The sequence below is a fragment of the Lacerta agilis genome, chromosome 3 (assembly GCF_009819535.1).
Source record: "Lacerta agilis isolate rLacAgi1 chromosome 3, rLacAgi1.pri, whole genome shotgun sequence".
NCBI classification, from domain to species: Eukaryota; Metazoa; Chordata; class Lepidosauria; order Squamata; family Lacertidae; genus Lacerta; species Lacerta agilis.
In genome coordinates, this window is record NC_046314.1 from 12,841,688 (window position 1) to 12,863,881 (window position 22,194).

General features: G+C 43.9%; 1 long non-coding RNA gene across 1 annotated transcript in view; it reads left to right on the forward strand.

Annotated features, from left to right (window-relative positions):
• The window catches only part of LOC117043321, a 73,859-nt gene that overhangs the window by 43,642 nt on the left and 8,023 nt on the right, over positions 1–22,194 (forward strand). The gene's annotated exons all lie outside the window — the stretch shown is intronic.

The window sequence follows — 22,194 nt, forward strand, 5'->3', positions numbered from 1 at the left end:
GATCATGGAACCCAAGAAAGTGAAATCTCTCACTGCCTCCATTTCTTCCCCTTCTATTTGCCAGGAGGTGATGGGACCAGTGGCCATGATCTTAGTTTTTTTGATGTTGAGCTTCAGACCATATTTAGCGCTCTCCTCTTTCACCCTCATTAAAAGGTTCTTTAATTCCTCCTCACTTTCTGCCATCAGGGTAGTATCATCAGCATATCTGAGGTTGTTGATATTTTTTCCGGCAATCTTAATTCCGGTTTGGGATTCATCCAGTCCAGCCTTTCGCATGATGAATTCTGCATATAAGTTAAATAAGCAGGGAGACAATATGCAGCCTTGTCGTACTCCTTTCCCAATTTTGAACCAATCAGTTGTTCCAAATCCAGTTCTAACTGTAGCTTCTTGTCCCACATAGAGATTTCTCAGGAGACAAATGAGGTGATCCGGCACTCCCATTTCTTTAAGAACTTGCCATAGTTTGCTGTGGTCGACACAGTCAAATGCTTTTGCGTAGTCAATGAAGCAGAAGTAGATGTTTTTCTGGAACTCTCTAGCTTTCTCCATAATCCAGCGCATGTTTGCAATTTGGTCTCTGGTTCCTCTGCCCCTTCGAAATCCAGCTTGCACTTCTGGGAGTTCTCGGTCCACATACTGCTTAAGCCTGCCTTGTAGAATTTTAAGCATAACCTTGCTAGCGTGTGAAATGAGTGCAATTGTGCGGTAGTTGGAGCATTCTTTGGCACTGCCCTTCTTTGGGATTGGGATGTAGACTGATCTTCTCCAATCCTCTCTCCAGATGTTACTAGACTACAACTCCCATAATCCCTCACCATAAGACATGATGCCTGGGGATGATGGGAGTTGGAGTCCAGCAACACCCAGAGGGCCACAGGTCCTCCATTCCTGCCATATCTGTTGCACCACCATCCAGTAATTCTGAAGGGGCCTCTCCCACAGATCTTTCCATCTGCACAGCAAACCAGGAAGAAAGCAGCAGCCCCATCAGCCCCATGACAAGATGCCTAATGGTCATCAGGGAGAGGAAGCAGAAGAGATTCTACAAAGTGCCTGAGGTGGAACCTACTAAGATCAAGTGAGACAGGAGAGGGCAAGGAGGTGCCCTATATCAGAGCAGACAAGCTTATGCATTTGCCCGAAGTAGCACAATCCACACCAACAAGACAAGAGCTGATGCTAGAAGAAAGTAGCGGCACAACAGGGGCAGCCCTAACATTTTACAGACTGAGGAAGCTGCCCCAGGTGGAGAGTGTCCAGGGGGTTCTGGGGAAATGGATGTTGGAGGACAGAGCCATACATGAAATATAACCTGTCCTGAATCCCCAAAGGTTGTCTGCTGCCCTCCAGTGTGGTGGCGGATACCGTCCTGTTTGTCACCGGTGCTGAAGTAAAATCCAACTGCCAATCCATCCAGGATCTGGAATGGAAGGGGGCATCAGGCAAAACTGTGTCTGTCTCAGGCTGGCTTCGAGACTCAGAGAACGTATGAGGTCCTGAAGGGCCATATCTCTCAGCAGTGCCAGAAAATTACTCTCTGGCATTGCAAGGGGGAGTGTGGGAAAGGGGCCTGTTTCAGTTCTGTCCTGGAAAGAGTACAGTTGCTAGATGAATTTAGTGTGGTAGCAGTTTACAAGACACATGCCACGCTCTTCTTTCTTAGTCCCCATTGACGTTTTTAATGGCGCATCCTAGAGCAAAGCCTCTCCAAGCCGGTGGATGGCAGGGTTCAGGGGCTTCATCGCGCTTGTGTTTAATGCATTAGCTGGCAAAGCTTCAGCGCAGGGGTGGCTGGAAGGGGATACACTTGGTAAATGTCTCCTCTCCCCTGCTACCTATCTGATTTCTCTTGAACCAAATTTGCTAAGCTCCAGTCAATTTTGTAATCTCTGCTTGCTGACAGACTGCAGGCCAAGAGAAAGACAAGTTTAAAACCCTGAAAATGAAGTGCATTTTATTTATTATGCTGTCTAAGATGTTTTCAATGAAGCAGACAGAGATAGTGCCTTGCCAAATTAGTGTCATGACTTTCCAAAGGTTTTGGCTAGTTAGGAGACTTCCAGTAAAAATACACGATGGCGCTCAGACCTCTTGTGGGCGATCCACACCTCTCTTGGAGCCTCCTCTTATTATCTTGTGGTTTCTGGTGGAAGAAAAGGGGGGGAGCACAACCCCCTATGAATGGCTTTGGACCTCTAGTAACTGTTCTGCAAATTATATTAATAACAAATGGAGAAAGAGTTTAATATGCCAAAACACTTGGTTCCTCCCCACCCCCCAGCCCCGTGCCTCTGGTCTTCCATAGCCGTGACAGCGAGAATATAAACAAACATTAGCAAGAAAGCCTGGTTTGATTAACGAGAACCAGGAATGGGAAGATAGACAAGAGCTGAAGAAGGAGAACAGGATTTCAGCAGGCATTAGAAAGGACGACCCTGCAGCTGATTCTTTGAAGACCCCCAAATACCACTGAATGCTCTTCTGGGCTCAAGAGATGCCTGTCCACTTTGACCTTGTCACTTGGCATGCAGATCACACTTCTCACTGCTCAAACCTTTCAAAGCTGGTTTTGGTTTGCTAAGGCACCATAGTCCATAGGCAGCTGCTCCACTAGTTATTTTCCGACTCAACCCGGCTAATTTCCACGTGGTTCAAGTGGTTGCCCCCAGCTTGTTTCTGAACAGCAGGAAATGGCCATAACTCAGTGACAGGGCATATGCCCAATAACAGGGGTAGTCGGTGCAGTGACTTCAAGATGTTGTTGGGTTCCAGCTCTCACCAGCTGCAGCCAACATGACCAATGGGCAGGAATGATGGGACCATCTGAAGGGCACCATTATGACTACCCCTATTCTACATGAATATGGTGCTGTTCAGCACTGAAGGACCAGAGGTACCAGGGATTACTATCTGCTCTTTTAGTTTTTGTTGTCTTGCAGGATTAATCTTCATTGTCTTGCAGTATTATTGTCTTGCGGTATTGATCTTTAACACTGTTGTATTGTTGCATATTTATTTGTCTTGTAAAGGTGGTTTTTGAAGATATTTTTTTAAGGGCTGGGTTCAAATAACTTGGCACAAGTTTACCCTGCTGTGTTGATCGCTGGGAAGAGGGTGGGAGGAATAGGGTGACATGTGTCTCTCTGGCTGGTTTTACCAGTAGAGGCGCCATCTGCAACCAAGTAGGGAGAAAGCAACCGCTGGTAGCAGCAATCAGAAATACCCAAATGGGGCATTTCAGGGGCACTTGTGCAAATGTCTCATAGGTGTCCTGAGTTGAGCTTTGCTACCCTGGAGCCAGGATAGTGAAAAATAAGAAAGGACTTACTGGGTTGCAGTGGTGAATCTGACACTCCCCTTCTCCTCTTTAGATTGTTCAGCCTGTTGCATTGGGCGAAATGCCCTTCTTCTGAGTTACACCAATAAAACTCGGAGACTTGAGAGGAGCTTGGAGTCCATTTTGTTTTCTTTATTGCAAAGCAATAAGGGTTACAGTAGAATCTTTTTGCAAACTTGTAACCCCGCCCAAAGGTCTGGGCAGGGGTACTTATAACATTTCAAAAAAAAAGGATTTCAGTTTAACCAATCATATTTCATTACCTCATCTTAGTTTAGTACACATGTGCATTACCTAAAAGGGACCCAGGTGGCGCTGTGGGTTAAACCACAGAGCCTAGGGCTTGCCGATCAGAAGGTCGGCAGTTCGAATCCCTGCGATGGGGTGAGCTCCTGTTGTTCAGTCCCAGCTCCTGCCCACCTAGCAGTTCGAAAGCACATCAACAAGTGCAAGTAGATAAATAGGGACCGCTCCAGTGAGAAGGTAAATGGCGTTTCCGTGAGCTGCTCTGGTTCGCCAGAAAGCGGCTATGTCATGCTGGCCACATGACCCGGAAGCTGTCTGTGGACAAACGCCGGCTCCCTCGGCCTATAGAGCGAGATGAGTGTGAAACCCCAGAGTCGTCCGCGACTGGACCTAATGGTCAGGGGTCCCTTTACCTTACCTTTTACCTTACGTTACCTAATCTAATACACATGCGCAATATGCATTGCTAACTAAACCTTGATTCTCAGAGATTGTTACATTCTGTTAGTGTGCAATGCATGGGAACCTGTGTTACGTGTAGCCATTTCCATGTATCAACTTATGTTCTAGCTTATGAATGCATCTTTATGATTGAATGTTTGCTTGTTCTTCTATCTTGGTGCGAGACGGCATCTTGCCAAAATCATCGGTTCCTTAAAGTAGCAGGCTACCATAATTCTCTATTAGAAGCATATTCAAATATTTATAGGGGTTTACTTTATCACATTTTTATGGCCCTTTGGGCCACTGCCACAAGCCCATGGTCTACAAGGTAGAGTTATGCACACATCAGCTCCATCAAATACAGTCAACTGGACAGGTGAATGATAGGAAAGCGACCTTAGGCTTCAGCTGATTCAAATGCATGAGCTTAGCCAGTCCAATATGATCCTATTTAACATCCTTTCTCTAGCTGAGGCAGTCCCCGGTTCAATGCTTATTATGGTTGTACATATTAAAACATAAAGAGAAGTATGTGCATACTGTACAGAGCCATTTGTCAAACCTTCCTTTCATTCATCCAATACGTATTGTCATCTGAAAATCAGATTTCACAAGTTAACCTGTGGTTTCAAAAATGTGAAGATGAAAGCAGTGTTGGGTGGTGTTTCTTAATTTAAATTTTTTTTAAGGAAAAGAAAACACTACATAAAGTCTGTGTCTGTGTTGCTGGATCGCTATGAAATACTTTTTTACCACCAGCCAGGAAAGTCTCTGAAATCTATTCATATTTCTGGCACCACCTTCAACAAAAAAATGCCACTGGTTTCAGTTAGCAGTAGGCATTTTAAATCTTATAGCAAGAATGTCAGAAAATGGCATACAGACATTATTTTCCTCTGAGAGTTCCTTGAGAAAGTTGGGGGGGGGGAGGCACAGACGCTAGCCTGGTTGTGCACCACAGAACAATAATATAGCATTTTGGCTTTTACAAGCAATCATACTTAACACAACCGTTATAATTTACATCTCCAGATGTCACCGTCCTTTCCAGAAACTCATTGAGGGCCTCCAGCCTTGAGTGATGCATGAAAAGCATAGGAAGATGCACAGAAAACATTTGGTCCTCCCTGCCAAAATATAGTTATAGAAAGAATGATTCTATGGGGATTCTTTGAGGCAAAGGCATAAATTAATGTTTCAGTGTGCAGGCAGGATTGGAAGTATGATCTTATTGCAAGTTTTATCCTCCTATGCCTGGGCTGGGGAACTTGTGGTCATCTAGATATCATTGGACTGCAACTCCCATCAGCCCTGACCTTTGGCTGTCCTAACTAGGGATGATGGGAGTTGGAGTTCAACATCTTCCTCAGCCCTGCCCTAAATAATCAGGAAACCATGACGTCTGTCAGTGGAGATCAAATTTCAGAGATGCAACTTAAAAATTAAAATAAAAAAAATCCCAGGGCCAAAATATTAAGAGTACAAATATGCATGGGTTATTTGTACCCATGGATTGGGTGACCATGCTAAATCATCCTTGGCCATTGGCCTTGCTGGCTGGGGCTGATGGGAGTTGGAATCCAACATCTGGAGGATCACAGGTTCCCTCATCTCATATATATATATATTGTTGCTGAGTGCTGGGTCATTTTTCCAATTCCAGATAAAAAATATCATTGCTTCGGACAGCTTCCCAACCCACTTAAGCAGTTATCTAGTTAAATGAAATGTTCCATTGGCCTGAATGTGGTAGCCAGATGCTGAATGAAAGAGGGGGGGGGTGGGAGAAGATCTGCAGCACTAAGGGGATCATCAAGGATATGGTACTTGATTAATAAACCAAGGTTCACTGCTGTAACTCTTTGTTCCTGGGTAACCTATGAATAGTGGATCTTGTGCTTCTTTCTCACACTGTAGCAGTCAATGAGCAGGCACGTTGATGGATGCCTCCACCTAGTTGTAAAGGTTACCAGCTCAGACATTGACTACAACTAACAGCTGCTAGAAAGCCCCATACCTTACCTGTCCTTTCAGCATTGCTGCTGACCACACCTGATCATCATCAGTTTTGAGGCAGCCTATGAGGCAGGTGGTGCTGTGGTCTAAACCACAGAGCCTAGGGCTTGCTGATTAGAAGGTTGGTGGTTCGAATCCCCGTGATGGCGTGAGCGCCCATTGTTCGGTCCCAGCTCCTGCCCACCTTGCAGTTTGAAAGCACTTCAAGTGCAATTAGATAAATAGGTACCGCTCCGGCAGGAAGGTAAGCGGCATTTCCGTGTGCTGCTCTGGTTCGCCAGAAGCGGCTTAGTCATTCTGGCCACATGACCCGGAAAAACTGTCTGTGGACAAACGCCGGCTCCCTCGTCCTATAGAGCGAGATGAGCACACAACCAAAGAGTCATCCGCGATTGGACCTAATGGGCAGGGGTACCTTTACTTTTACCTATGAGCCCAGTATTGAGTATACATCAAGATCCCTTTACTACTGCTACTATGGATGCCTGGTTTGCTTCAAACGTATACAGGCTATATAGGTAAAGGACCCCTGGACAGTTAAGTCCAGTCAGAGGTGACTATGGGGTTGTGGCACTCATCTCACTTTCAAGCCGAGGGAGCCAGCGTTTGTCCACAGACAGCTTTCTGGGTCATGTGGCTAGCATGACTAAACCACTTCTGGCTCAACGGAACACCGTGATGGAAACCAGAACGCACGGAAACGCCGTTTACCTTCCCGCCACAGCAGTACCTATTTATCTACTTGCACTGGCATGCTGGCAGGAGCTGGGACAGAGCAATGGGAACTCACTCCATCATGGGGATTTGAACCGCCGACCTTCTGACCGGCAAGCCCAAGAGACTCAGTGGTTTAGACCACAGCGCCACCCACTATATACAAAGTACATGAAAGACATATGACCTCTGCCCACTTATACACTATGTGAACACTCTCTCGGCAGTGGTGGAGCTTCATGCTCCAGCACTGGGAGAGAGCAGGCGGGGGTGGGGCTGGTGCATGTCCTGGGGACGTGGCGCACGTCCTGGGAGTATGGCACGGCTCCTGAGGGGTCTTGGCGCCCAGGGCAGGTAGGGGAGCAGCCGCAATGGCACCCCACCGGCATCGCACTGCTGGGGGCGGTGCGCTCCCCCTGCACTCCTCTTCCTCCGCCAGTATCTCTCAGGACTTCCTTCTTAGTTAATTTACTAGTATTCATATTTCTTCTTTTAACACATAGTTTCCACACCTTTTAACACCTTTTAACATAGCTTCCACATCAGGGGCATTTGTCCTGGTCCTGACACATGTACTCAGTTGGTTCAGGTCAAGACACCATGCTAAATCAGTTTGGTCTCACTCCAGTTTGGAGAGTCAAGCCAAGGTCTGAGCTTTCACACACCCAAGCAAACCTTATTGTAGATCTGCACATCTACTTTCATTATCTTCCATCAGGAGGAACTTTCTGGTGGTCAGAGCTGTTCGACAGTGGAACAGGCTCCCTCAGAAGGTGGTAGACTCTCCTTCATTGAAGGCTTTTAAGCAGCGGTTGGGTGGCCAACTGTCATGGATGCTATAGTTAAGATTGCAAGTCGTTGGACTAGATGATCCTCGGGGTCTCTTCCAACTCCACAACTCTATGATTCTATATCAAGACTCTGATCTCCAGGTTTAGTGACCTGAAGAGGTTGGACAAGAGTTGGGACTATGGTTGGTCATATGAACATATGGACAACCCAGCTGGATCAGTCCAAAGACAAACCAATCCAGCACCCTGATTCCACAGTGGCCAATCAGATGCCCCGGGAAGCCTGCCACTCTGGGAGGCTCCCAACATAATATTAAAAACATGATAAAACATCAAACATTAAAAATTTCCCTAAACAGGGCTGTGTTCAGATGTCTTCTAAAAGTCCCTGGCCCCTAGGCCAGGTGGAAAAAGGCCTTGCAGGGAGCAGCCTTCAGCACTCACAGCATTGTGAATCTCAGTGACTGCCCATCATGAACAGAAGCCATGACCAAGCTTTATCCTCCATGGATCCTCATTTAAAACCATCAAAGTTGGTGGCCATTACTACACCTTGTGGGAGCGAATTCCATTGTTTAACTATGTGCTATGTGCTATTTTCTAAATGAAAAAGGCCCAAACACAATAACCTTTCTTCATAGGGGGAAAGGCATCTAGCTATGTTGTTGTTCAGTCGTTCAGTCGTGTCCGACTCTTCGTGATCCCATGGACCAGAGCATGCCAGGCACGCCTATCTTCCGCTGCCTCCCACAGTTTGGCCAAACTCATGCTAGTTGCTTCGAGAACACTGTCCAACCATCTCATCCTCTGTCGTCCCCTTCTCCTTGTGCCCTCCATCTTTCCCAACATCAGGGTCTTTTCTAGGGAGTCTTCTCTTCTCATGAGGTGGCCAAAGTACTGGAGCCTCAACTTCAGGATCTGTCCTTCCAGCTACAGTTAATGTAAAACCATAGTTTTCCAGCTCACCACAAATCATAGTTTTCCCAATTTAGACATCACTCACAGCCAAGCTTCCTTAACCATGACTTCCTGTAATATTTGAACTGAACAAATGGATGGGACAGCCAAGGTTAAAGAAACCGTGACCAACTAGGCACCAATTAGTCAACTTATAGCACTGTGGGCATAGTAGATCCAGTAAAAGACTTGTCCCAAGATTCTTTTCCCATTTGATGTCTCTTTGATTGTCCCATCCTTGGAACGTTTGGAAGAAATTATTGGAATTATTTCCAGGTTCAGTGCAAATAAATGAGCATTTGCTGAAGTCTTTCATGGCAGGCTAGAAGCTGTGCGAGAGGCTGTCAGAGGCTGTTGAGGTTATTCTCATGTGGATTAAGCAATTCCACATTCCAGGGGTTGAAGGCAGGTGATGTGTGAGGCTTCATCTAAGAGGTGAGCCATTAGGACAACTCTAATCTCTTTCTTCTTCTTTTTCTTAACAGCGGTGACTCTTTTCTTTCTCTCCTCCACTTGCAGCAGCTATCAGGGATGAACTTTGACAGAGGTAGTGATAATGTGTCAGGTATTTACAGCCGAACGGGCTGGTGGGGAAAACTCTTTTCTTGTCAAGAGTTACTTTTCTTTTCCCTGTGTAGGATTAAAGAATATATGCCAGGCCACAATTCAAGTCAAGAAAGCTTTCCAGTGTCCCTGGAGAATCCTCTTGTGGTAGCCAAAGACAGAGTAAAGCTTGCATGGCCTCTTAACATTCAGCAGATGAAAATAAGAACACGTGTGTTGCGTTAAGGGACTAAACATCTCAGAGTAAGGTAGTAAGCAAGGCTGAGAAGCAAGCTGGTTGTTTCCCAGGGGGGCTGGCAACATGCCCTCCCCACAGAGTATTTTTGAAGCGGTAATCTCAATGTAAAACTCCTCAATAGATATAGCACTTAAAAATATGTATGCCACATCCACATAGCACTTAAGGGCAAAGAAGAAGAAGAGTTTGGATTTGATATCCCGCTTTATCACTACCCGAAGGAGTCTCAAAGCGGTTAACATTCTCATTTCCCTTCCTCCCCCCACAACAAACACTCTGTGAAGTGAGTGGGGCTGAGAGACTTCAAAGAAGTGTGACTAGCCCAAGGTCACCCAGCAGCTGCATGTGGAGGAGCGGAGACGCGAACCCGGTTCACCAGATTATGAGTCTACCACTCTTAACCACTACACCACACTGGCTCTCGTGTGAACAGCCAACATAGTGTCCTCAAGAGGTTGCTGGACTCCATCTCCTATCAAGTGGCATGGCTAATGACCATGGATGATGAGTAGAATGTTGCTTAAGATCATCTTTTAACTTAAAAGTAATGATCGGGGTGAATGAATGCCACAAAATAAACCTCAAAACATTTTTCGCAACTGTTTGCAGCTATTACACCACCATCTTTACCTGCTGATGGCTGTTTTTTTCTTTGTTTCTTTTCTCCTCAAGCTGACCCAAGGCATTTTGCAGCCTGAAATGGAGCCCAGTTTATGCCTCACCCCCACCCCAGGCCAGCCTTTTTGAAAGTATTGTGATGCGATTCAGAAACCACTTCCAGCATCCACCTCTTCCTTCCACCTTCACACTGCTGCCTCAAGAAATAAAGGCCTCTGCTTTAGCTTTATAACATCAAACCTTAGCCAATTCTGATTTGCAACATAATGTCTCCCCATAAGAGCAGCACTTCCAATCCTCACTCTGTACTGGCTTTATGATACCACCAAAGACAAATCAGATTGTCTACATGGCATGGTCATGAAGCCAAATCAGAGCGAGGGCAGGAAGCACTGACCCTGCTTGCATTTGACTCATAAAGACACCTAATAATCGATTGTATTTGATGTCTCAAAGCCAAATCAGAGGGATAACACTCCTTCCTGCCCTCTCTCTGGCACAGAGGAAGGAGAAATGAAGCAAAATAGCATTATGAAACTCAAGTCACCCCAGCCAGGACTGCAAATAAGTGATGGAGAAGAGATAAGATGAGCAACATAGGGTTTCGTTTGAAGGTTGTCACAGAAAAGCTGAGAGAACACCTAAGTCATGAATGCAACAAGAACTTTGTTGTCTCCCTTAAACAAGAACATACACCTAAATCCAGTTCCACCTGGTGTCTAAACTCTATAATGGCACTATCCACAAAAAAGTTACAGAATACTTTACTCACCCTAGTTCTTGCTCAATATGTCATCATGGCGAAAAAAATCACTGATCACAGTTATCTCCTTTGAACAAACATGTAGCAAAATCTGGAAGAGTTTTTCGGGAATGTTTTTGGAACAGAAGCAGCAGCACATGGTGGCAATTATTAGATGATTAACAACCTTAAAGAATAGTATGCAGAGATAAAGGAAGGGCATTTTTTTAATTAATAGAAGAGAAGTCTTGATGCTACGTTCCAAGTGGAGCAAAAGGACTTATGTTCACCACCCATCAGCCTACACCCATCACCCCAGAATTCTGAGAACAGTATCCTTTTCCATGTGCTCTGCACAAAGTATTTCCCGCATGTCAGAGAATCTGGAATGACTCCCAAACATGTGGGAAGATAATGTCTGATACGAACAGTTTTGTTTTTTAAAAAATCTTGTTAACAAGCACTTGCTGGCTTGGTTGGAATCATCTTTAGGGGACTCCTTTTAGCTAATGTGATTTTTTTTAAAAAAGTATTTTATTTGGCCTTGGAATGCTCATATTATATGATGGTGTTTTTTGCTACTTTTGCCCCCTCCTCTCCAGACAAATTTCATTGTATTGTTGCTCCAGGAAATTCTGACTCATGGAATGCTCTTAAGAGGTAAGCTTCCTTTTTCAGAACATTTGAAAGATTGCCTGGTAGAATCTATAGATAACTGAAACCCTGTTGACAAAGGTGAGGATTCCCTAGGGTAGTTAACAGGGGAAATGGTTAGATGTAGCTAATACTGTATGTTATTACAGTATTTACATATATATGAAGTGCCAACTCCATCAAAATACTAATGCTTCTTCTTAAAGCTGATGTAGAGGAAACGTTTGTCAAGCACTTAACCATAGATTAATGATGATGATGATGATGATAACAACAACAACAACAACAACAACAATAACAACAACAACAACAATTTATTTATTTATACCCCACCCATCTGGCTGGGTTTCCCCACCCATCTGGGCAGCTTCCAGCAAAATATTAAAATGCAATAATTCATCAAACATTAAAAGCCTCCCTAAACAGGGCTGCCTTCAGATGTCTCCTAAAACTCTGGTAGTTGTTTTTTTCTTTGACATCTGGTGGCAGGGCTTTCCACAGGGCGGCTGCCACTACCGAGAAGGCCCTCTGCCTGGTTCCCTGTAACTTTGCCTGGTTCCCTGTAAAGTAATCAAAATAGGGGCATGGATTTGTGCCTGCTCAAATTTCCATGGCCTTTCTTAACTATGGTTTGCTGTAACCGTATTTACTTGAGTCTAATGCGCCATCAAATCTAATGTGCACCTTAATTTCTGTAACGTAATTTGGCCAAAAAATGTGAGAAGGAAGGAAGGAAGGAAGGAAGGAAGGAAGGAAGGAAGGAAGGAAGGAAGGAAGGAAGGAAGGAAGAAACATACCAGGCTTTAAAATGAATCTTGAGAGATTTAGTTTAACCACATAATCTCTGTTCCGATGAGTTTTATACTGTAATTGTTTTAAATTGCCACAGTTGCATCTGTGTTACGCTTTTGTTGCTTTTATGAGCTGCTCATTATGTACTGCTCTGTGATTATATATTAGTTTATGTACCTCCACCCTGGGAGAAGAAGAAGGCCAGAAGAGAAATACTAGAAATATTTTTTTAAAAAAATGGTTTTATGGTTCATAGCCCTTTGAATGATTTTTATGTAGGTCACCAGGAGAACTTTGCTTATGGGGCAGCACAGAATACCACAAGGAAACAAATAAATACCCGGTAATAAATCACTGAGTCATCTGTTCTCTATTGCTCAAAAGAACTGGTATGAAAGGTAGATCCAGTTTCCCTGCAAGTCACAGTATGCCCGCGGAACAAGAATCAGATGTTAATGTTTTCAACGTCGAAAACTTGTGCCTGCATTTGCAACATAACAACTGTGCCCTTTTTATGTCAGGTTGTCAACTCTCTTTGCATGTTTCCCTTCGACCTGTATGAATATGTCACCAGAGCTAAACTGAGCTGTTTTTCACGCCCGCTACCCCATAAACAAGAGAAAGCAGGGCAGTCATTAAATTTTATGAATGGAATTCATCTTTTCAGTCCACCAGAAGTAGCATTCATAGTGGTGCGTTTTGAAGCTTTTAAAAGCTACAACACCACACGGAGAAGGAGGAGGAGGAGGAGGAGAAGGAGAAGAGAGTTTGGATTTGATATCCCGTTTTATCACTACCCGAAGGAGTCTCAAAGCGGCTAACATTCTCCTTTCCCTTCCTCCCCCACAAGGTGAGTGGGGCTCAGAGACTTCAGAGAAGTGTGACTAGCCCAAGGTCACCCAGCAGCTGCAGGTGGAAGAGCGGAGACACTAACCCGGTTCCCCAGATTACGAGTCTGCCGCTCTTAACCACTACACCACACTGGCTCTCACCACACTGACTAGACTAGAGCTTGTCCTTGGCTATCATTACAGCTTTCCTTTGAACTCCAAGGGGCTGATGTTCAACAGAAAATACCTTGCTTACATATGCACAGACATACCAACATGTCGTGGCGCAATCTTAGGTGCCTTTGGAGATGCTTGCTCAAACTCACCTTCTGTCCAATTCTGTCTGATTCACTTTTGGTTGGGAAAGAATCCGTAGCCGGATGCTCAGACTCTTCTGAAAGACAGCTGAGAGTCTAAGAGTAGAGATGAGCATCAGTGTTCATGGTCAGGATTTGGGGTTTGCCCAGGATTGTTAACCTTCTTATCACAAGATGAAGGTATGACATTAATGAAGGTTTGGCAATGGATTAGATATAGGCGAAGCCATACTTCAAGTGGATCAACTGAAATCCATGTGACTTAAGTTCTATTGACTTCAGTGGATCTAAGTCTGGAGCCCACCTTCTGTTCAGAGGAGTGGGATGCTTAGAAGATGCATAGCATACCCTGCAACATTTCTCAGATGAAAATAGGGACATTCTATTCCATGCTATTTTTTTTCTAGAAAAAGATGTCCTGGAACTCACCATGAACGCCTCCCTTGTTCTCTTATAATGACAACGGCACACAACTGAGAGGTGCCGGGAATGAGTTCCTGTGAATTCTGGCTGGGAAAATGCCCTGTTTCTATTTTACATCAGTGTCACCCCTCCCCCAGACCCTCGATATACACATACTGCCAATGGCAGTGCACAATTCAAAGTGTTGGTGATGACCTTTAAAGCCCTAAACGGCCTCGGCCCAGTATACCTGAAGGAGCATCTCCATCCCCATCGTTCAGCCCAGACACTGGGCTGAGGCCCTTTTGGCGGTTCCCTCACTGTGAGAAGGAAGGTTATAGGAAACCAGGCAGAGGAATGCAGGAAAGGGATGTGGCTGACTGAGCTGCCCCAATGGTTGTTATCAAGCGCAGTATGTAACAATACCGTACTGGCAAATGTCTTGGTTATATGCAGGAGACTTAGATGATACATCATAAAATTTCCACCAGCCTGCCTTGGACATCAGAGGAGGCAACTCTACCAGATGTTTTCAAGGCAGCACCTCCATGCCAGCAACATAGTCTCTATGGTTGGTCGCCATGACTGCCGAAGGGTCCCCTGTGTGACTTCGGCCCCTCCTGCCACCACCATGACTGTAGTCTGATGTGTTGATCCATACCAGTTGGAGGAGCTGAGGAGCACAGCAGCAGCAGCTGGTGCCTCACTCCTCTCCCCACGGGTCCTGCTGTACCACTCCGAGGGGCTGTGCTGCCCCCTCTTCCTCCTGCCCCACACTTCCCCACCCCATTTAGGACTCTACATGATATTGTGAGAAGCCATGGCGGCTTAAGGGTTTTCATGGCTGTCCTGGCATCTGCAGTGCCGAGGAAAGAGCATACCTAACCAGTTTCTTGGAACAGCTTTCAATTTGTTCAGACAGTACACTTTAAGTTTGCCTGCCATGCCAGTTAATCTAGTCCTGGGTGAACTACAACAGTGGGAAGATGCCTTTTTCAGACCGAGGGCTGCATTGCCTTCTGGGTAACCTTCCAGGGGCCACATGCCAGCGGTGGGCAAGGCCTAAGACAAAAGAGGTTGGAGCAACAAATGTAGATGCCAACTTTGTGCAGCAGGCTAGTTTTGGCGCACATTCACACAGGCCTTTCTAGATCAACAGTATTGAAGCAATAATTCTTCAACACCAACTTCATTGGACTGGTCATGTTGTTCCGATGCCTGATTATCGTCTTCCAAAGCAAGTACTCTATTCCCAACTTAAGAATGGAAATACCAGTGGACAACAAAAGAGGTTTAAAGACTCTCTCAAAGCAAATCTAAAAAAAAAAAATGTTGTATAAACACCAACAATTGGGAAACACTGGCCTGCGAGTGCTCCAGTTGGAGAGTAGCATTTACCAAAGGCATCATTGACTTTGAAGAAACACGAACTCAGGGCGAAAATGAGTGAAGAAGGCACATTTGGAAAATCCTCACCATGATCAACTCCTGACTGGAAACCTTTGTCTTGACTGTGGAAGGATGTGTGGATCCAGAATTGGCCTCCACAATCATTTACAGATACACCGCTAAGACTGCGTTCATGGAAGACAATCTGACTTGGCCATGAAGAAGAAATCTCTATCAAGGCATACAAGCAAGTGGCACTATCAACATTCAAGGGTGCATTCAAGGAAGGTAAAAACACTCAAGGAAGGTGATGTCACTAGATAGGGTGTAGGGGTTGGGGAAAGCACCCAGTGCCAGATAGAGAGGCCTAGATAGAGAGCCGGTGTGGTATAGTGGTTAAGAGCGTTAGACTCGTAATCTAGGAAACCGGGTTTGTGTCTCTGCTCCGCCACATGCAGCTGCTGGGTGACCTTGGACTAGTCACACTTCTCTGAAGTCTCTGAGCCCCACTCACCTTGTGGGGGAGGAAGGGAAAGGAGAATGTTAGCCACTTTGAGACTCCTTCGGGTAGTGATAAAGCAGGTTATCAAATTCAAACTCTTCTTCTTCTTCTTCTTCTTCTTCTTCTTCTTCTTCTTCTAGAGGACAACATTTGATCCTGTTTCTAAGGTTTCCCATCATTGACCTAGAATACCAATGAAACCACAGTGGTCGCTCCTGGATGCTGTTACTGGAAAATTACTTTTGGTTTACACACACACACACACACACACACACACACACACGAATGAAGGCTAGGCTTTATTAATTATTTGAACAATGCAGCCTATCGTGAAGGCACCTGCTTAGAGCAAAGAAATAGTTTTGTAGCTCTAAAATCTCTCCCCAACACACACAAATTGTTGCCAAAAAGGTAACGATTAACAATGAATGACGAGAACAATTTTATATTAAAAAAGTAAATACAAACAGCAATTTATTTGGCAGAAAGAGCCACTTCCCATTTCTGGAGCACGTTAAACTGAAGATTATTGACCTCTGCAGCTGCTCTGGGCGCCAATGTAATACTTTATATGGCCTCATCAAACCTTTTTTTTTTTTTAATAGGTAAAAATGTTGATTGCTCACAGCTAAATACCAGGAGCTTGTGAACATGCCAACTGGAAACCATTAGCTTTCTTCAACAGTCCCAACTGTACAGCCAGCATATGGTTTTCTTCACCAGTCAATGGACCCTGTGGCAAAGGACAAGCAGTCAGCAGGGTTTCTGTCAGCAACGACTGAAACAAGATGGCGGGGAACTAGGTTCTCCCTGGAGGTGCGGCCCTTCAGATTTCCAGTGCTGTGGTTTCAGCTCAGTTGTTTAGGAACACTAGAAGACAACAATAACAAAGAGTATTGTGGCACCTTCAAGACAAAGGTTGAGACCCAATGTGATGCCAGGAGATGTTAGGCTACACTCATTTTGCTCCGGAGAGTCCCAACCAGACAGGTGTGTTACACAAAAAAGGACACCCCAATTGTATTTCACACTAACACATGTAGAATGGCATATACTTTCATGGACTAGACCAGGGTTTCTCAAACTTGGTTCTCCAGCTGTTTTTTGGACTATGATTCCCATCACTCCTGACCACTGGTCCTGCTAGCTGGAGATGATGGGAGTTGTAGTCCAGCAACAGCTGGTGACCCAAGTTTGGGTAACCCTGGAGTAGATTCTGATCAAGGAGTTGCCAATGGGCACATCTGCAGGCAGTGAACTTGTTCTGGCACTATACATATGCTATGGAACTGTCTCCCAGCTGAGATTTGGCAGGCACCCTCGTTTTGAATTTCAGGTGACCCCTGGACTTTTTTGCACTGGCAACCCTTTGTAGCTGTGCGATTTTTGATTAGCCAGTCACCTTGATGATTATCAGTAGTTTAAAATTTTAATTAATTTCTTTAAATGAGATTTCATATTTTATATGACAGCATAGACATGCTTCTATTAAAAAATAAATCAATGTATTGATGTCAGATGATTGACAGGTGGGAAGCCCAATCCACCTGTCAAAGTTGGCTCATGGGATGGTGAGGGAGGTAAGGATCGTATCTTCCCAGAGAATCCAGCTCCCCACCTCTGAGTTAGCAATTGCACTGGGAGAACAGTTTTTCAAAAGGACCCAAGGAACACATTTGTTTAATTTGAATGGCTATAATTCTTAATGCTAAAAGGCAACATTTTGTTTGACGATCCAAGCATTCCAACACTATCATTTGCATTAAACCATATTGCTGAGAGTTGAAGCTGAAAACGGAATCACATGCCCTTCGGGTTCTTTGCCACAATTGCTGCGCTGTGATTTAAACTCTTTAGTTGAATTTAGGGTGAATTTAATTCTGGTTATTATTGTTGTCACTCGGAGTACCGTTGCATGCTTAATAGCTTTGCAATGCTGGTCTCATCTGCATCATGCCAAGCAGTGTCCTGAGTAATGGATACCACTGGAAGATTAATAATAAAAAAACAAAGAAATTTGCATGCCCTTGTGGTCAGAATGTTGGAATACACCAAACCTTGAAATAATATTCATCCGAATATCAGCTGAAACCATATGCTTTAACTCTTATAACATGTGAAGATTTAAGTTGTGTATTCTAAGGAAGGGTGGAAAAAATGTACAGTTTACGTTTTAATGTGAACCTGCTCAGTTCACACTTCCCAAACCAATATGCAAGCTGAAACACAGCTCTCCTTTGAAATTCACACTGACCTGAAATTTACGGCATCATTCTTCACAAAGAAAGTGTACAAAAATGCAGAGAATAAATGTGTATATTTGTGAAAATGCTGTACAAAACTGCATTCCATTAGGGAGAAATTGCTCGGGGGCGGGAGTGTTTATTCTCGGCAAAATTTCATTACAATAGGACAAACAGGGCTTTTAAAAATATATTTATGTTAATTTTTAAGAAAAGGAAAAAATGGGGCTTTGCGTAGGATGTTGGGTGTTTTGGAGTGGTGGTGAAGGTTTCAGAGAAGGTCTGTGGAAGGAAAAGTTTGAAGCATGAAGAGTATGTCACAAATTGTCCTTTAGCTATTTTGGCCTCTGAGTACTTTATGCATACCAGCTCCCATTAGAAAATCGTCTCCTTTCCTCATATTCCCATCTCTCTCTCTCTCTTTCTCATGTTGTGGAAGAGCCTGGGAAAATGTAATGACTTATGACCGGGTTCACCTCAAGAGCCTGCTGTGTTGAAGGAAGCATATTCAGCAATCGCGGCAGGGGACGCCTTTATAAATATCTGGAAGAAAGCAGAGCAGGTCCGCTTATTGATTAAATCTGCCGATACCAAGGACAGTGGGGGGTAAAGGGTGGGAAGGAGTGTGACTCGGAGAGATTAATCTTCAAATTAAATACATGACCTTGTGGTATTTGTTGCCCTTTCGAGAATAGGCTGTTGTGTATCCTTAACAGTTTATTTGCCTACGAAAGCTGGGTTCAGAGGCAGCATCTGGTTTTCAGAGGTTTCCCATTGTTTTTATTCAGTTCTCCAGCTGGGATGGTTAAGGCACTTCAAAGTCAGGCTCGGATTAGAATTCAGAACTTTTTCAGCTAGCCAAGGTTTTGATGGTCACACTGCACAACTTCCTTGAAGCCGTTTCGCCAGATCTTCCTTATTGAATATTTTGGTTTGGGGCAACAGATTTTGACTTTAGAGCAGCTATACAACCAAATGACCACACACGTGTTGAAACAATCTTGTCATGTCCATCTAATCTTGCCACAAGAGCATATTTAGGGGGGAAAGAGTGGACTAACCTTCACACTATGAGCCCTGGAGAACTTTCAGGAACATTGTTTCCAGCAACTCAACAGAAAACCAACGGGAGATACATAGCCTCTCCAGCAACATATCTCTATTTCCCCACATCCAGAAATGCAAGAAGGGCTTTCACTCTTGCTAGAAGCTCGGCCTTGCTCTCACTGGTTCTGGAAGGCTCCTATGGAAGAGTCCCATACGCACAGAGACTTTGCGCCTGCCCATTAGGGGAAATAGGAAGCCCCGAACATATATATTTTTAGATGTCCTTTTTATGCTGAGATTCGTAGAGAAACCATTGACCCTTTGCCGAAGAGGCTTGCCAATCTTACAGACAAGTCTAAACTAAATTCTCTCCTCTTAGGCAAAGATCACAGGACGACCTGGCTGCTGGCCAGATTCTGTGCCCAGATTTGTAGCCACAGATAACCCTCTAGAATAAAATAGCTTACAAGGGAAAAGCTGAAGTCCCTTTTGGGGGCAGCTTAGGATCAATTTTTATGGTAGCCCAATCTCAGTCGTACGGATGTATGTATATATTTCAATTTTAACTCATGAGCTATTGTTGCAATCTATTCTAATTGTATATTTTATCTTTATGAAAGTTGTCGCAATTGTGTTATGCGAGCTGGTCTTTGACCGTAATAAATTATATTATTATTATTATTATTATTATTATTATTATTATTATTATTATCTTCCTTGACTTTAAGAGTCCTAAGAGTCAGGTTCAAGAGATGACAGGTGGCAGACTACTGCAGGGCTTGAAATTCTTGTACTTTCCTACTTGGATGTCTATCAGTGCAAACAGATTGTAACATGAGCCAATGAACATCACCAGGTACTTGGTGGAGTAAGATCGCCCAATGAATGCAGTTATTTCAGACTGTTCATGAAGCATGACCCAAGGATACAATAGGGAACAATAATTACTCACCGGTCTTCTCTCTTGATCCTGTTCTCTGAAGGAGTGAATTATTCCAATGATGCCATTGTAGTTGTTTTTATTTAATTTATGCTTTTCAGATTTATATATTTCACTAATTTTACAATCATTTTAAAACTTGACTTCCTTCCCCCTCTTTCTGCGGTTCCTTAAATGCATTTTTAATATCTTCTGCATATCCAAATCAACTTAACTTGCTCATTTCTTCATCCACTTTAAATATATACTCTTAGGAAACTGCAGGTTATTACAATAATCTTGTCAATGTTCTTATCTGTTTACAATTTATCTGTAAATATTCAATAAACCATTTCCATTCTTTTATAAAAAGTTTGTTGTCTTGATTTCTTCTTCTGCTGGTAAGTTTCGCCATTTCTGCATATTCCATAAGTTTTTGTATCCATTCTTCTTTCGCTGGGACTTCTGCTTCTTTCGATTTTGGGGCAAGTAACATTCTTGCTGCTGTAGTCGCATACATGAATATATTTCTGTACAGTTTGGGTAGTTCTGTCCCTATAATTCCCAAATTATTTTCCTATAATGCCCTGTATTATTATTCATCATTCACATTATTATCAGCACCAGAATGAGACCATAATTGCCAATCCCTCTCCTTCAAGTGGACAACTTCAGCACGGGGACACAATGGCCAGTCTCTCTCCTTCATTGGCCACTATCAACATGAGGTCACAATGGCCAGTCTCTCTCTCTCCTTCAGGGAGGCAGCATCCTCATGAAGTCACAATGGCCAGGAGAGGGTCAGAAAAAACCAGATCACAGCTGGCTGTGTGTGTGCAGATGGTAGATGCAAGTGTTACCTGGCACCCCAAATTCAATGGTGAGCCTTCAAAGTGCAGTAGCCTTCGCAGGTTGAGGGCAGAGTAGAGAGAAGAGATGGACTAGGCAGCAACTGATGGGCAAAGCAGCAGTGGAACAGCCAAGAGGAGACTCCAGAAGAAGAGAGGAAGGATAGGAGGAAGCACCCAGCATTTGGAAGGAAGAGAGAAGGTAATTTGGATAGGAGTAGCAATGCTCACCTAATTTCTTATTCTTCTGGTAAGTTTCACCATTTCTGCATATCCCATAAATTTTTGTATCCTTTGTTCCTTTGCTGGGACTTCTGCTTTTTTCCATTTTGGGGCAAGTGATATTCTTGCCACTGTAGTAGCATACATGAATAAGTTTCTATACCGTTTAGGTAGTTCTGTCCCTATAATTCCCCAAAGGAAAGCTTCTGGTTTTCTTTACAAAAGTTATTTTAAACATCCTTTTCAATTCATTATATATCATTTCCCATTATATATCATTTCCAATAGCTTTAACTATGGCATTACTGGGAACTGGTCCAATGATGCCATTGTTAAAGCCAGTGTTGTTGTTTTATTCTGGGGGAGGGAGGATGCAGGGGTACACATACTCCTAAACATTTTGTGAATCTTTGTACTTTTGTGCATTTACTGTATTTATTTCCCCCGATTTGAACTATAAAATGGTGGTTTTCTTGAGTCAAAATGAGAATACCCCAAAACATTTCTTTAGGAGAAAAAAAGCACTGGTTAAAGCTATTGGAAAAGTGTAGCAATTTGATGGCATCTCCAGTTGAAAGGCTTGTCAGAGATCCTGGAGAGCTTCTGGCCATCAGAGAGGTGACAGTGGATTCTCATCAGGCGTAGGGAAGCTGTGACCCTCCATTGGTGATGCTACTTGGGACTGATGTGATATGGAGTGCACAGAATCCCACATCCCTGGTTTAGATGAGAAAGTGTTCTAGCACATTGTAATATGGGTTTATGTGTTCAGGGATGACCTGTGAACCCATAAGAGAAGGGACAGACTGTGCCCAAATAGCACCATCCGTACAGAGCCACCACTGGATGCAGCCCTGTAGCTTGTTGATGCTACATGTATAATGAGAATCCAAGGTCAAATTTGTTGGGACAATGGAACTACTCGAATGCATCTCCAGCTCATTAAGGTTTCTGCAAATAACAATCATGGGTATGTATGGATCTGGACTGAGACCACAGGGCAGTCCTGTCATTGAAGGCTTAGCAGACACACCAGACAGGAAGCTAGGGGGGGAAATTTCAGTCTCTCTTAAGCAAAAGCAGAAAAGGAACCTTATGAGTTCATCCATGAACCACTAAGTCCAGCGCCACCTAGGGACTAGACCATATTATTGTACAGTCCCTGTGCCATTTTCCAGCCTCCAAGATGCTGTTTGTTCTGGCTGGAAAGGTATATGTGTACAAGTCATGCTAGCAAGTAATATTTTACTTGCCATTCATGCTGCAGCTGGAATGACATTGTTTGCTAAACAGGAATAGCTGCACCCATTTAGGACTCATAGTTATTCAGTTTAATTTTGACAATGTTGCTTTTCT